The 6,357-nt window shown below is 39.6% G+C and overlaps 1 non-coding gene across 1 annotated transcript; it reads right to left on the bottom strand.

Annotated features, from left to right (window-relative positions):
- Nucleotides 1-5,849: 5,849 nt before the first annotated feature.
- On the bottom strand, nucleotides 5,850-5,956 carry LOC120078920. Its single transcript, XR_005482194.1, has one exon. It is a non-coding gene; the product is annotated as a small nucleolar RNA R71 (small nucleolar RNA).
- Between the last annotated feature and the right edge of the window lie 401 nt (nucleotides 5,957-6,357).

The raw sequence follows: 6,357 nt of genomic DNA on the forward strand, positions 1-6,357 counted from the left end.
TTGGGTTAGTCACTAGCACATGAGCCGGACAGCCCTAAATCCTGAAGTGGCATAAACTACCTTTACGACCTCTCCATAACTCAATAGGTGTTTCAGAAACACTTCTTGAGGGAACTTTGTTCAGGATATAACATGCAGTCTGCACTGCATAACCCCAAAACGAGTCTGAAAGATGAACATAACTCATCATAGACCGAATGTCCAACAAGGTCCTGTTTCTCCTTTCTGATACACCATTCTACTGAGGTGTACTAGGAGCTGAGAGTTGGGATGCAATCCCATGTTCTATCATATAGTTCTAGAATTAGAGGTCCATATACTCTCCACCATGATCAGATCGTAGTGTTTTTATCATCTTACTTAACAAGTTTTTAACTTCAGCCTTATACTCCTTGAACTAGTCAAGGGCTTCAGACTTACGTTGCATTAGGAAGAGATACCCAAATCTTGAATAATCATCTATGAAAGAGATGAAATATTCATACCCACCTCGAGCTTTAACATTCATCGGACAACAAAGGTCTGAATGTACAAGCTTCAAGGCTTCCCTGGCTCTATAACCTTTTCCAGTAAAAGGTCATTAGGTCATCTTGCCTTCGAGGCATGATTCACATATTGGCAAGGAGTTTTCTTCTAAACTCTTTAGAAGTCCACTTTTCACCAACTTTTCAATCCTATTGAGATTGATGTGACCTAACCTTAGATGCCAAAGATGGGTGTTTTCTTTTGAAGAAACCTTTGGTCTTTTAGTTGTTTTTGCCATACTGCACATTTCAGTGCTAAACAAGGCTTTTATGACTAACGACCTTAGTACCTATAAGTAATTTTCCACTGAATCAGAACCAACCTCCATTCCATTCTTGAAAATAAACATTTTATCTCAGAAAAGGAGACGGTATACCCTTGTTCAATGAGACAAGAAACCGAGATTAAGTTCATCTTAATATGAGGAACTACAAAAACATTATCCAGTAATAGATAACGTTTCTTGTCAAAAAATAACTTCAGCCTACCTACAGCAACAGCTAAAACAAGCTCATCATTACCGACTCAAAGAGTCATCTCTCCCTGTGGCAACGTTTGCCAGGAACTAAATCCTTGGTAAGAGGAACTGTCATGATTGGTAGCATTTGAATCGAGGATCCAGGCAGAATCATCATTCTTTACCAGACATGTCTCCAAGACCAATAAATCATATTTACTGTCTTGTCTCCTCTTTTGGAGAGTAGTAGGATGGAGGTTGTTTTCCACGAAATTCGTTTCAGATGATTCTTTCCACTGTAAATAATTGGTCATTGTTAAAAGCTTTAAACGAAAATACTAACAAGTTGCTGAAAAGATAAAACACATTGACCTACGTTAGGTTTTAAGCAAATACCGATTGTAAAACAAAACAACATCCAATAAGGTTTTAGCAAAACTAACGTGAACCCCATGTGACATCTAATTTTGCAATGACGCTTCAAAGGTTTAGGACAAAAGCCGCCGAAGGGAGGTCAGTTATCCCTCCTCTAAATTGAGAAGATCTCAACCAGTCATTAATACCAGAACAACTCTTGTTCCTATAACGACTAGCCATCATTGATTTGGCCAAGAGATCATTAACTTACTTAACAATCTCTTGTAAGTGTGACCCGCCATTTAAGTAGTAGAGGTCTGTCCCAAAAGGCCAATCCAAAGGGAAAAAATCCGATTGGGGCAAAACCTAAAGCGACCCTATCTATTTCTGGAGTTCACCTTGATATTGACCAACTACACAAAACCCATCCAAAGGGGACCGCTCCTAAGGTGACACGAGGGTGTACAGAATGATCTCACGGTGTGAACCAATGACAGAGACCATAGGACATGTTGGCACACACCCTTCACCCACTTACTATAAATACTCTCTCCGTCCACCTTGATATCTGTCTCTTATACACATCTAGATGTGTATAAGAGACAGCACGGTGTGAACCAATGACAGAGACCATAGGACATGTTGGCACACACCCTTCACCCACGTACTATAAATACTCTCTCCGTCCACCTTGATATTGACTCATGCAAACACCATCCGAAGTGGGATGCATCCTAGGGCATCTCGAGGCCAAGCATGAATCTCACGGTGTGAACATATAGAGAGAAACGTGAGTGGAATCATAGACATAACCGATATGCCTTCTCCTCCCACTGAGTATTTTATAATCTAGGGTTTAGTTTATTTAGAAAAAAACACGACTAAGGATTTTAACTAAGTGACTTTTAGGTTTTCCCAAGAGTAACTTTTACCTTGGATAGTTGAATAACTTTTGATCATCATCCATTATACTCTTTAACGGAGTCTTTGACCAAAACATTGCATGCTTGTTGAAAATCTATCTAATTCACCTTTCCAGGTAGGTTCCCAAGTAAGGTGTTACATTTCCATCAACATAAGAACCCCAGCCTAGCCAGAACCCACCTTAGAAAAAAGGTCCCTTATAGAGAGATTTACAATAAATTTAATCTTTTATTCCAACCAATTTAATCATATTAAACCGATTTTAAAAGATTAATCTAGGTTACTAAACTCTTTAGAACCACTGAACTTAGATCTATCTCAATCCAATTTTAAAACCCTTTTAAAAAATGAGTTCACCCTAAGTTTGCATGTAACTCTGAATTATCTATTTTAGGTCTAATTTCCTTTATAAACACTTATAAATGGAAATAACCACAACGCGAAGCTAACACATGCAAGGCATTCATAACGCTTATAAACGGCCTAAGTGTAATGCTCAATGCATTGTCCATTCATTGCTACTTCTTTGATATAACACTTATACAAAATCGCAATGAAACAAGCAAAACATGCTTCCATTCACCCTTAGACTATAACATTTATAATAAAAGGATGAAGCATGATAATGCTCACTACATGCAAAATATAACTCTTATATTTCATGATGCATGCGCATGCTTTCAAGTAATTTCTTCATGCAATATTATAACATTTATAATACATGATGCATGAGGAATTGCACAACCTAAGGTGGGTTTTTAACTATATGACAAACACTTTGACATATAAGAACCATACATCACATGTATAAGCAATAAAATTTGATGAACTGGGTTAAATTGCCTTAAAATTCAAAAAGGAAAAGCTAATTATTACAAAGAGAAAGAGTCTCTGGTTCAAACAGGCGAACCAGGTCTTGAACCGCTATGTAAAGCATCGTATCTTCAGCCATCCATCGTGTACTAAGCACCCCGCGATTGTCTACATGATAAAACAAACTCTTTGCCCTATCGCTTACCAGCGCTCCCAGAGTTAAACGATTGTTTAGCATGTACTATACAATCTTCTAGAAAAATCTAGACGATCGTTTAGTTATTACTGCACGATTGTGTACCTTTACTAAGCGATGAATCCAGAAGTACACGATCGCTTAGCGCGCTTCGCATGACGCCCGCCTTCTGCGATCGTCTAAGCGACTACGATGCCACGAAGCACCATCGTCTAAGCGATCTCATAGCCAGCGCCTCCGTATCGCATACGCGCGATCGTGTAGGTAGTAACTAAGCGATAAAGCTTGCTAACTACGTGATCGTCTAGCGCGCGCCTTCTACTAAACGATGAGCATCGCATGCTCCCACTACAATCGCCTACCTCCAGCGCCTACGCGATCGTGCAACCAACGCTACACGATATGGTAAACGATTTACCCCATCGCTTAGCATTAGCTAAACGATCGATTAGAAATACTACATGATCGTCTAGAACAAAAAATCTAAATGATAGCTTAGTGAAATCCCAACGATCGTTTACCTGAGGCTACATGATCTGATCAACGCTTGATCTTCTTCGTTGAGAACTGCATCGCCATGCACCGAAGCTTCATCACGAATGACTTGACAAACTCGAACTTTTCGAATTACAGACTTGATTGCAAAGTTAATTTCACCCAAAAACGTAGGGGCCCTTACAATTAACACTTTGTAATAATAAAAGCTTTAACAAAAGGCAATTTAAACCTGAAACATTCATCAATTCATCCACAAATGCAGAAAACTGTTAACTACAAATGCAAAAATCCACCACGACTTTAAAAACCATTTGATTTAGATCTGTAATTTGGAATATCAGAGAACCTAGCTCTAATACCAATTGAAACTGTTCCTGGTCAGCTCGAGAAAGTGTTGGGAAGCATTAAGAACGGAGAGAGGGCCGACTCTTGCGAAAGCAAGAATATTCTTTGACCAGAGTAGAGAAAAATAGTGTAAAAGCCTTGGGAAGAAAAAAATTACTACTAGGCTCCCTATCTTTATTTCCCATTGTCATTCTGTATTTTGATTTCATTTATAGAATGGAACCTGCATTTCTACATCTGTTGACTTTCTTTACATTACGCATGAGTAACTAAACTTCTGAATGGGTTGAGAAACACTTAGCTAACATGACCTAAGATCTTCATTTTATGCGATCATCTTGTCTTATGTATGCGTCCATCACCCCTTTAGAGTTACTCGAGAGAGAGTCTAAAGAAAGAACCTAAACTTGAGAGAGCCAGGTTAGAATCTAAACTTGAGAAAGCAAAATTAGAACCGCATAACCAAGAGATAAAGACTTAGAGATAAGTTCTGTTTGCTAACATGCATCGCATGCACCCTAGAAATAGGTTATGGTAGTTTGTCTCCTTGTGTATGTGTGTGTCATTCATCATCGCATAGACAAGAGTAGAGGCTTAGACATAAGTCCTATAGACATCATCGCATACATCACATGCGTCCTAAAACTAGAAGCTATAGCATTTGCATTGAGAGATGACTTGTTGTTGTACGTATGTAGCATGATCGCATAACATGAATGCAATCTTAGGAAGTGTTAGCTAAATCCCTTCTCAACCCGTTCCCCCGCATACTCATTGTACTTTTGTTGTTATTGACTCTTTTCTCAATTCTGCTGCATAGAATCTATACCTTAAACAAACATACCAATCAACACATTGTTTTATTTGTCATCGCAAAGTTATTAGAAATCACCGTCATATACTGTCTTCATAGTCCCAGTGTTCGACCCTAGGCTTACCAGGCAACTTAGTAGGATTTATACTTGGATTTTGCTAGGAAAACTTGCATGCACAATGCATAAACCACCATCGCATTAAACACCATAATTTCATCATATTCATAACGCATCAAGTTTTTTGGCACCGTTGTCGGGGATTACGGCAATACAGATTGTGCTAACGGTAACTTTTAAATTTTCTTTGCAGCTCTCCATCTCTGTGCACTACCTCTCCTTAGGTAAGGGAAAAAGCGGGCATCGTATGAGCGAAGGACAAAATCCTGAGCCCAATTACGACCTAGAGATTGAGAGAATTTTTCGAAGAAGAAGAAGAAACAGCCGCCAACGACAACAAGAGAAAGATCCCAACATGGTGGAGCAAACAGAAGATAGAGCACCAAATGCAAATAATATCATGGCGAATCCCATCCTCTTGGTGAACGACCGCAATAGGTCCATTCGGGACTATGCATTGCCCAACCTTTATGATTTCTCACCAAGAATCATGAGGCTAGCTCTTGACGGATCGAGATTCGAGATCAAATCGATGATGCTGCAGATGATTAAAACTGCCGGACAATTTGGCGGTAGGCGTGATGAGGATCCACGCGCCTACCTCCGGAGATTTATTGAGATCTGCAATATGTTTGTGTTCCCAAATATCTCTATTGAAGAGGTTCTATTAACACTGTTCCTGTTTTCGTTGCGTGACCAAGCACGGAAATGGGCTTATTGTCTTAAACTAGGGGAGATTACATCATGGGAACAGGTAGTGGAGAAGTTCATGAAGAAGTACTTCCCCCTGACGAAGAACGCGAGAAGAAGGAAGTTGATCACTAATTTTGAACAAGACATTGACGGATCACTTAGTGACGCCTGGGCGAGGTTTAAAAGGTTGGTAAAAGATTGCCCGCATAATGGCTTACCAGATTGTTTACAGATGGAAATTTTCTACCATGGTTTGAACCCTACATCACGGACGGTTGCCAATGCGGTAGCAGTTGGAGGTCTACTTGACAAAACATACGATGAGGCTAAGAACATACTTGATCGCATTTTGAAAAATCATGAAAACTAGAGAGAAAACGATCAAAGACTGAGAATTAAAGATAGTGACGCAAATAATGGGGCTATCGCATCCATATAGAACCAAATGACTGCGATGATGAATTTAATACAAGGAATCGCAATCAACAGCCCAAGAACGTATAGGGGGCAGGTCAACGCAATCGACCAAACGAGCGCAAGTTGCGCTACTTGTGGTGAAGACCATCCAATGGAAGAGTGTCCGAGGAACCCACAGTCTGTCTATTTCATGAAGAATA

The sequence above is a fragment of the Benincasa hispida genome, chromosome 5 (genome assembly GCF_009727055.1).
Source record: "Benincasa hispida cultivar B227 chromosome 5, ASM972705v1, whole genome shotgun sequence".
Taxonomy (NCBI): domain Eukaryota; kingdom Viridiplantae; phylum Streptophyta; class Magnoliopsida; order Cucurbitales; family Cucurbitaceae; genus Benincasa; species Benincasa hispida.